Source organism: Bombyx mori, chromosome 10 (assembly GCF_030269925.1).
Source record: "Bombyx mori chromosome 10, ASM3026992v2".
In the NCBI taxonomy this organism is placed as follows: domain Eukaryota; kingdom Metazoa; phylum Arthropoda; class Insecta; order Lepidoptera; family Bombycidae; genus Bombyx; species Bombyx mori.
The window spans coordinates 11583231-11593564 of record NC_085116.1 but is presented as its reverse complement, the minus strand read 5'-3'; the positions used below and the strand labels follow the sequence as shown (position 1 = coordinate 11593564).

General features: G+C 35.6%; 1 non-coding gene across 1 annotated transcript; it reads right to left on the bottom strand.

Moving 5' to 3' along the window:
- Nucleotides 1–2616: 2616 nt before the first annotated feature.
- On the bottom strand, nucleotides 2617–2688 carry TRNAG-UCC (transfer RNA glycine (anticodon UCC)). The gene has a single exon. It is a non-coding gene; the product is annotated as a tRNA-Gly (tRNA).
- Nucleotides 2689–10334: the final 7646 nt, after the last annotated feature.

The window sequence follows — 10334 nt, the reverse complement described above, 5'->3', positions numbered from 1 at the left end:
TTGCTTTGATTATTAACACCCGCCCTGCGTATTTCTTCAGGCAATTGTGCGTTTCGTTTCGAGATGTTGAGGAGAAATAGGAATTATAATCGAGACTACAAGCTCGGGTACCATTCTGCTTTTTTATATTGCTGTTACGGGGCTCGGGATAAATAAATGTTCCAATAAAGTGCAAATTAAAACTGTATTCAACACTTGGAACACTTAAAACACACACAAGCACTTTAAAATTCTCAATTCGCTTCTTCCGCTTCGCTTCAGGTGATCCGTTCGCTGTTTCGCTTCGAGTAGTTCCGATTACTGACTCCGTGTTATCTCTGCAAAGCTTTTATAACTAATACCACATCCCTAGAATTATCGACAATACTCAACAAAAGTCGAGTATTGTGTGTTTCCGCTATCTGACAACAGATGGCGTTGTACTTCTCGAGCGTTCTAGATGCTTCTAGATCCTTCAATATTCGTTCGGCTATTCGACGATAGATGGCGTTACTCTTACCGGTGTAACATTACTTAATACTCTTCTGATGGAAACTTGCATTTCAACTATAGTTAAGAACTACATAATGAAATGAAATGGAATTGATTTCAACTTAAAATCACAACACACTTGTTGAATGTCAAAGCATTAAAACATGTTAAATCTGTTACAGGTTCCGAATAGAATTACAGCTTAGGGTATTTATTACTAGTAATTTCAAGTGAGTAAGTAAGTTTCCAACAGTCGTAGTCATAGTAAAACTTACAGCAGCAGTAATTAAATTTAAACATTTTGTTCACAGGATCTCATTCCTACGTGTTGCCTATAAAGTTATGGTTACCTTAATAAATATGCATGCTACAAATGCAACTTATAATTTTTTTGGATATACAATTTTTTCCAATAAAACGGATAGCAATTGAACGTTTGCTATAAATGTTTATATTCGATCTCTTAAAAAATGTTTATGTGTCAAAATGAGTGGTACTATTGTTGTGGCATCATGGAATCCGGGAATCAACAGTTGAACTGCAAACCTTGTCAGACTCAAAAGTTCTTCTGATAAAATCGATTATGTAAGTAACTGCGGAGGAACCGATGCGCCTGAAAGATAAAAAAATGTACTTTGTAAAAATACTTTGCAAATATGCAACCGCATCCTAATGGGTCAGACGCCTCAGGTGCAGTGATGCAACTATGCCAGTGTTGGCGAATACGAGTTTTTTTTTGGTCAGGAGGAAATCGTCGGACTTCCGAACTCCACTGCGGATGGCGGGTGGGGCATGTCGGAGTCGAACCGACTAAAAACCTCCTGTCGCTTAACAACTCACGACCAAACCTCGCGTGAGACAGAACTCATGGAAAGGAAAAGGGGGAAAGTAAAACGCTTAGCGCGGAACACATCTCTTCCATCACCCTCCCCCAACGTTAGATGGATAAACGACCTCACAGTCTACCTATTATTCAGTGGGTACCGATAGAAAGTATGAACGCAATACTCCGACGTAGAAGCAGCCAGCACAGGGATACCTATCCGTGCGGACTCAAAATACGACCTAGCACCATTAAAAACAATTTATCCTTGAGCACGAAAAAAAAAAAAGAATTAAATTGAGAAAGCGTACGAAATTTCAATTTGTATATCGCTTTACGTACTTGTGCACGCACGGCGGGATAACCATCTGTCATACGGACGTAACGAACTTAAACTGAGCTCAGCGACAATGCCTGTCGCACGCAGAACCCTCGCTAAACATCCGGATTGATTTGTCAAATATTATATTGTTTTGTATGGGCTTGACGCACTGGATTATGTTACGAATTAATTAGCTTTCGTGGATTTCGTTTTGCGAATGTTCCATTACCGTTTTTGTGATGAAACGGCATGTAAAACATAATTTTCTAGAAGCGTGGGTAAATATAATAATATGTATAATTTCAGATTTTGCAATGCCAATTTGTTTTGGATGACGTAATTAGCTTAAAATGTTTGTAAACCAAATGAATTCGAATACTAAAAACTTCATTTTTTTTAAGTGATTTTATGACCTGGTAACTAAGACCTTTTAGACATGTCTTATTTTAATTTATATTCTTATTTTTACGAAAAATAATAATATGGAGTGCAATGAAGTGAAAATGATTAATTTGAGACATTAATCAACTGGGATGAAATTAAATTTTTTTTTTTTTTTTTATTGCCCTTGTAGGCAGACGGGCATACGGCCCACCTGATGGTGAGTGGTTACCGTTGCCCATGGACTTCAGCAATGCCAGGGGCAGAGCCAAGCCGCTGCCTACAAAATGAAATGAGATGATATGGGATGAAATATAATCTTAGTAAAATGGTGGTCATCTACTAAGATTGTAAAAACTTCATGTAACCTGCATAACCTTAGTCAGTCGTTGCTGCAGTCAATCCTTGGAGTTTATAATATTAATGTTTCAATATTTCTTAATGGTAAATGAACATTATAAAAGTGGGTGGTAGCGGTTCAGTTTTGTTACTGGTATTGTCCATGTCCACGAGAAAAGGTAGCGGCTCATCAATGGGTGTGCCATATGCATATCTACATTTAAAGTTATGTATAACTTTTTAATGACTACTAACTTACTACGTTCAAAACAAAAAGACGTGCGTTGGCCGGGAATCGAACCCGGATCAATTGCTTGGAAGGCAACTATGCTGACCATTACACCACCAACGCCCATATATGCCAAGATAGAATTTCTAATCTTGTTTTATTTTAACTAATGTAAATTATCACTTTCATTCATTTGAGTAACCATATGATTTAAATTCATAGTTCTACAATGTTTGTGATCTTTGTAGATTTTAATTTGTAAATTTAAAACACATTAAAATACAACTTCTTTACATTCTCTTATCTGATATTAATGAATTCGGGACTATTTGTCATTTAAAACGAGTTTATATGAAAATTAGAGGCTGCAATCGCGGTCGCGGCACCGGCTTCATTACAGCTTTAATTAACAGCGAAACTTCCAAACACGGTAATTAAAAATTGAAGAGCTCTTTTCAACTAATTAAAAATGGGCGCGTCTCCGACACAATTTGGACTATTAAAGTGCTCACGGCCCGCGTCTGTCCAAGTCTTAGTTGTTTCGAATGAAGAATTAATTATGAAGAGAATAAGGCCAAGTTGGACGACTTGCAACTCGGAAACGGTTACAATTTGTGGGAAAGGAGCAGGTGTGACACAGGCCCGGAAAACTTGGAGACTAGCGCCCTGTACATTCTGTTGCCTTCTCGGATGATAAACTTGATTTGAATCGCAGATTGTGACGGGTTTTAATATAGGAAACTTCGCAGTAATCACGATATATCATCATGAACTTTACTTTTAGCGCAAAAAGAAAATAATAAACAAGCATTATGATTTAACTTAAAAGTAAATCAAACTAAATCTAAGACACATAAATCTGCAATAATATTTTGTAATCATTACACGTTGATTAAATTGAGAGTACGAACTAGGCGGGTGTTACTGTGTAAATATTACGCGCTCAAGAAACATATGTAGGCAAAATGTCTGTTCAGTGATTCTTGTTGACTCAGTCCGTCTTTTCTCTAAAATCTACAACAACGATTTCTGAGCGAAACAGTGAATAGTTGTCGAATTTTGTTGTTAAAAAATACGATGTACTGAAACTAAGCCATTCATTTCTTAGTGTACAAGTGTGAGTTTTCCGATTAAAGTACCGACCGGTATTAAAAAAGCATTGTGAATGTGCAGTATACAACTTATGTAAAGTAAAATATAGCAGAGAACCTAAAAAAATACTCGAAAATTTTCACATTTGAGATTGTTTAGCGCAAAACACTGAAATCGTTCGTTAGATAATTTAAATCAGTGCGATTATCATAGCTTGAATGTTTTACAATAAAGATAATACTTTATAGCAATCTGTATTATATTGATGTGTGACTTTTAATTTATTATCTGCAAATCGATTTGAAAAGAAATGTCGAATAAATAAATGTACTCTTTCTGTGCATTGTATTCTACGTATGAGATGCAGCTTTGGATTGTGAAAGTATGAAGGAATCGTCGGAAATAATAAAGCATAATTCGAAATTATCGTGGTCTAATGGATAAGACGTTGAGTATACTCATATGCGACTGTACCGGTATTCGAATCCCGTGGGCTGATACCGATTTTTCTAACGTAATTTTTTTTTCAGAAATAAAAAAAAAAATTATGAGCATTAATTGAGTCGTCTATTATCAAAGGCGGCAATCTGTACATTTGGACAAAAAAAATTTATTGATATGTCAATACAGATTTATTTGAATATAATCGTCTCCTTCAAAGAATACGGTTCAAAACCTGCATTAAATAAAGGTTAATAGTTAACCTGTTATTTATCTAAGATGTCGTTCCGAAGAGTTTTGTGACTGCCAATGGAATACAAAGTCAATAATTCGTTTTTCTGATTTACCAATCATTGTCCAAAAGTCAGATTGCCGCCTTTGATAATAGTCGACTCAATTAGGATATAGAAAATTATATTTATTTCAAGGAACAAACTTTACCATATTAACAGGCCTATCTGATGGTAAGGGTTTGACGTAGTCCATAAATAAATAAGCCAAGCGGTCCATCTTGTGATTATAGAACGGAGTTTTATCGCCGCATTGGATTAACCACTATACGGCTCATTAACACGTTTTGCTTTTAAAATAGCATGAGCCACCAGTAACCATGTATAAGAGGAGGTATTATTACGTAGGGATCAGGGGAAATTCATTACAACAGCTTGAAAATGCCGAGATCTTCAGATATATGGCCAGACACATTTTTATCATAAAATATCACCAGGATCTCTCAATTATAAATACAACTGTATTATTATTGTAAATTTTAATAACAGTTGTGACTTTGTTGTGTGACCAATGTTAGTTTGAATTCTGGGAATCTCCAGTCATTCGTAACAAGACCAATGGACCAAAAGCAGCAATTAATTGAATTAATTGCATGTTAGCTGTTGATTGTACCGCTATGGTCTGAGTAATTATTCAAAATGGATCTACCTATCCGCATTTAGTTTTGAATTATTAAATTTAATTGTCACATGAATAATCATACATATTTTTGTGGGTGTTGTTTTACTGTGATTTTATCTTCTCCGGGGCTAGTTAATCGGACTAATACGGGTTCTCGGTTGGAGATTAGGTCGAAGATTTTAATACCTTAGATGGGTAGATGAGCTTTCGGTCCACCTGGTCTTACGTGGTAACCAGAGTCCATTGATTTCAAGAACGTAAATGCTGCCACACACGATATTTAGTATTGGACTCTGGGTTTACCTCTTCTTAGATGGTCTGCCTATTTTCGGTGTCCTTAATACGACCGTTGACTATGGAACATTTATTGGTTTATTGACTAAATTTTATTTAGCCTTCTAGGTAGACAGATGTATTCAAGAAACGAGTAAAAAGCAGTTTCTGGCGTTCATAGACGTGATAGCATAAATTTCACTGCCCGCTTCGAAATTTGAGCGGAGCTATTTCCATTGCTATCTAAGGGAGACTAACATATGACCTCTGATAATGACTGATTAGGATTCCTAATAGGCATCAAAAATACTGGCGACATATTTTACTTAGGCTTACCTCTGGAACTTTTTTCATATTGGACAAATATATATCATTGCTTTCAGGAAATACAATAACGGAGGGTGGCAAGAAGGATCTCTGAAAATGCACAGTAGATGAGAAATTACCTATAAAGAGCTATTTATTCTGTTGAAACTATCACCGACCTGTGCATGCTCACGTGTGCAACAGCAAATATCTAATCACACTAATAAATAAACTAATTACTGTGGCTTTATATTTAGTACAAACTTTGTTCTTTCATTGGAGAAGTCGTTCGTGAGCACGTGGGAATTATTGTACTATTGTTGCTACTTCTAGGTAGCAGAGTTTCGAACCTGAATATAGTTTTTTATGGCTTCTGATCCTGGAGTTATCAACCTTTGTGGACTTTACTCGATGTTCAAGTAGTGTTTAAATTTAAAAAACTTTAACTAATCAATACATCTATACATATAAATAAAATTGGAGTGTCTGTTTGTAATATTGAAATAGCCTCTTTTTATTACATGCATATGAATATATATACGGTACATACACCAAAATAACATTTTTTATAATTTTTGTCTGTCTGTTTGTTCCGGCTAATCTTTGGAACGGCTGGACCAATTTTTTTTTTTTTTTTTTTTTTTTTTTTTATTGCCCTTGTAGGCAGACGAGCATACGGCCCACCTGATGGTGAGTGGTTACCGTCGCCCATGGACTTCAGCAATGCCAGGGGCAGAGCCAAGCCGCTGCCTACCGCTTAATACTCTCCACAAGCCTCGTTTGAAGAAGGACATGCGCTCGGGAAACACCGTGGAGGGGAGCTCATTCCATAGCCGGATGGTACGTGGCAAAAAAGATCTCTGGAAACGCACTGTGGATGACCGCAGTGGCTCCAGGTAGTATGGATGAACTCTACTCCGGTGGCGGGCGGTGCGATGGTAAAAACGAGATGCCGGTATCATCTCGAACAATTCCTCAGAGCACTCCCCATGGAACATGCGGTACAGAATACAGAGGGAACCGAAGTCCCTCCGCAGACCCAGAGGCTCCAAACGATCCGTGAGAATGGGATTATCGACAATCCGAACGGCCCTCTTCTGTATGGAGTCAAAAGTTTTGATGAGACTTTCACGAATAGGTAGCTGATGATATAAGGAGTAACTTAGGCTACTTTTTTAGACTAGCTTTGCCCCGCGGCGTCACCCGCAGTTATCAATAATAAAATTTAATGTTTCCGAAGCGAAGCGAGGGCGGGTCGCTAGTAAGTAAATATACTTAACAAACTGCAAAAACACACTGTAATTACAAACTGAAATAAAAATTCATATTTTTATCTTGTTATTTTTTTTATCGTGTCGACCCAGGTCAGTGTATTAGGTGTAAGTAATAAAATAATTGTATTGTAACCGGTTAGTGATACACATGAAAATATTGAAATAAATCGGACGTCTTGAGGCTATTGAAAAAAAAACAGAAAGATTTCGTGACAATACATGAACAGATAAGGGTGTAGGTATTTACTGATAAAATGTTTTAAAGTGTTTTACAAAGAGATCGGTCTAAGCAATAAGGCCGTTTTTTGTTACACACACATATTCTTTTTGAGTTTATGTACAATAATTTGATCTATTTCAATTAAGGGTTTAGCCTCTAACGAAAATATTGCCACTGGTGTCCGATATTAAATTTAAAAATACAACGTAAGCGATAAGTTTAATAAAAGTGACACATATAAATGAAAAGTGTATACCGTAATCAATGGATTATTATTTAATTCCCCATTAATGATTAAATTTTGATTAATATATTATCAGATTGGTTGGTTTGTTTCACATGCAACAATCATGGTTTGCTTGCAAATTAATTTATGAAAAATGAAATTTTCGTTGATTTCATAAAATATATATTATAAAATATGTAATGCGCTATACGTCCGACCCAAAACGTGATTATTTTTTTGTATAAATTACAGCTGGTTTTTATTAAAACGAATGGGGCTTAAAGAGTATATATACTTTATACCATAATTTCATTCATCTGAAAATTGAATGAATGTTTTTCTAAATTCACTTGAGCTTGCATTTTATCGAAAATTGATATTCTCGTACAAGCCACATCTCATCAGAAGATTAAGAGGAGCAGAACGATCAATTCCAAGCTTCACGTGCGAATAAATCATACAATACAAATGATAGCAATAAAGCTAACCAGGTATTCAATATTTATACAGCAAGGTTCGATAGCGATACAGAAAACAATATCGTATGGTTACGTAAGGCCAGTACACACGTCCGGCTTGGGACAGTTAAGCGAAGGACACACGATTACGGGTGACAAGGCAATTAATAAGGGCAGATGGCGATTGAGCACGAATCACCCGCTCGACCGGAATTAATCATAGGCACAAGGCTTTATTACGTGTTCTAATCGCGATCGACTCCTCGACGGTATGGAATAGTTAAAGAGAAATGAGAATGAAGATTGGCTGGAACTTTTACGACTTGTACGTTCATTCAATATAGCGTGTAAGTATTTAAATGTTTCATTGCGAATGAGAAACCTTTTGACGTATATAAGGCAAATAGTTGCATCTAGGTAGGTACTTAAATCTACTATTGCAGTACAGATGTTTGGAAATTGAATTTCAAAGTTTACTATTTATCCAACACAATGACGACTGCAAACAAAGTACCTATTAGATATTTTCTTTATCTCGAGTTGCACACGTGTTAGTGCATCTAAAATAATGGTAATGTTGATTTTTAAATAGACGATACTAAAGATCAGATTGCACCGTAAAACTGTACTGTTTTCAAAAGAGTTTTTTCGTTTCTTAATTTAAATTCTGCTTCACTGCTTAGTATAAAAAAAAATCAAATTAAAACACAGTAAGGACAAAAATATAGTTTTTTCTTCGGTTTTCGCGAATCGTACACATCATTAAAACTACTTTTTCCTGTTTAATAAATAATCTTCTACTAAAAGAAAGGTAAATATCAAGACATAGTATGTAGACATGTATAAAATTAGGCGGTAGTATCTATACTAATATATAAATCTACAGTGGTTTTTTACGGATGTTCCGTTATAACTACTGGACCATGAATCCGATTGGCTTGAAACTTGGTATCCATGTAGAAAATACATTTACCTAATGGATAGGCTAATGTTTATATGAGTGTTGGACTACCTAATAAAAAAGACAATAAATAATAATGTTAATTTTAAATGCCCAGCGAAGCGGGCGAGTGAGGCTAGTAATGTATAAATTTCGAATACTTTAACATACACTTTTACTAATCCTATCTTTCTAATCTAATCTTTTACTATCCGTGAACACTAAAACTGTATGCTATTTGAACGCTATGAAACAATAAAATGAAAATGATGAACTTGAGTTTAAATTATAAAAGTAATTTTGATTTTACAAAAATGAATATTAAGTAAGTTAAAGCATGAGTAAAAGAAAATTTAGATTTTGACAGAATCATATTAAAAAAGATAAAAAAAAAGTATGGCTTGCACTACAATTTTATTAAAACTGTATGTTTATGTATGATTCGAGGATTAATTTTAAGACTTTAAATGTATGGAGATTTGGATTGCTATATTTACATAAAGATTGACAAAATAATAAGGGCCCGCGTCTTTGTAATGATGTTTTAGCTGCGTGATTGTCGTCGTGGCTGTATTGAAGCGACAAGTATTATTGGAAATAAGAGGGTATTCTTTGTGTTATTCGTTTTTTTTTTTTAATTGGTTTTGGTTGGAAATCAACAGAATGCTAGTGGTAGGGGTCTAGAAAGCCCGCAGGGGTTTCTATCGTAAAGCAGCAATGCGTTCTCATTTGAAGAGGGGGACAACCTGTTACACGATATAAGTCGTCGTGGCCTTAAGAATAAGACATCCGGTGCATTCGTATCTAGCGATGCACCGGTGTTCGAATCCCGAAGGGGGGTACCAATTTTTCTAATGAAATATCTACTCAACAAATATCCACGATTGACTGCCACGGTGAAGGAATAACATCGTGTAGTAAAAATCAAAACCCGCAAAATTATAATATGCGTAATTACGAAGGTAGGACCTCTTGTGAGTCCGCACGGGTAGGTACCACCGCCCTGCCTATTTCTGCCGTAAAGCAGTAATGCGTTTCGGTTTGAAGGGTGGGGCAGCCATTGTAACTATACTGAGATCTTAGAACTTATATCTCAAGATGTGTAGCGCATTTACGTTGTAGATATCCATAAGCTCCAGTAACCACTTAACACCAGGTGGGCTGTGACCTCGTCCACTCATCTAAGCAATAAAAAAAAAGAGTTTTACTGCATAACTTTTTATTGAAATTCCAGAAGCACAGTAAGTCTATAAAATAGAAAATTAAATAGACTTTTTTGCTACTTTTCTGTCTTTTTGTCTTCAAATTTGTTTTCTTTTGGTGTTTTAAATGCGTAATGAATAAATATTTTTTTATCAATATATCGTATTTAATCAATCCATATCAGCTTTGAACGGTCATAATAACATTATTCTTTATAGCAATAATGACAAAATAAAAATTAAAGTTTTTTTATTATGATTTATAATTTTCATCACTTAACTACAATCCTCGGTAGTATAGTGGTCAGTATCCCGGCCTGTCACGCGGGAGACCGGGGTTCGATTCCCCGCCGGGGAGGTTCTTTTTGTTCTAAAATTGCTTTCCCTCCAGTTTTGCTTATTGTTTATCAATTTGCTTCTAACGT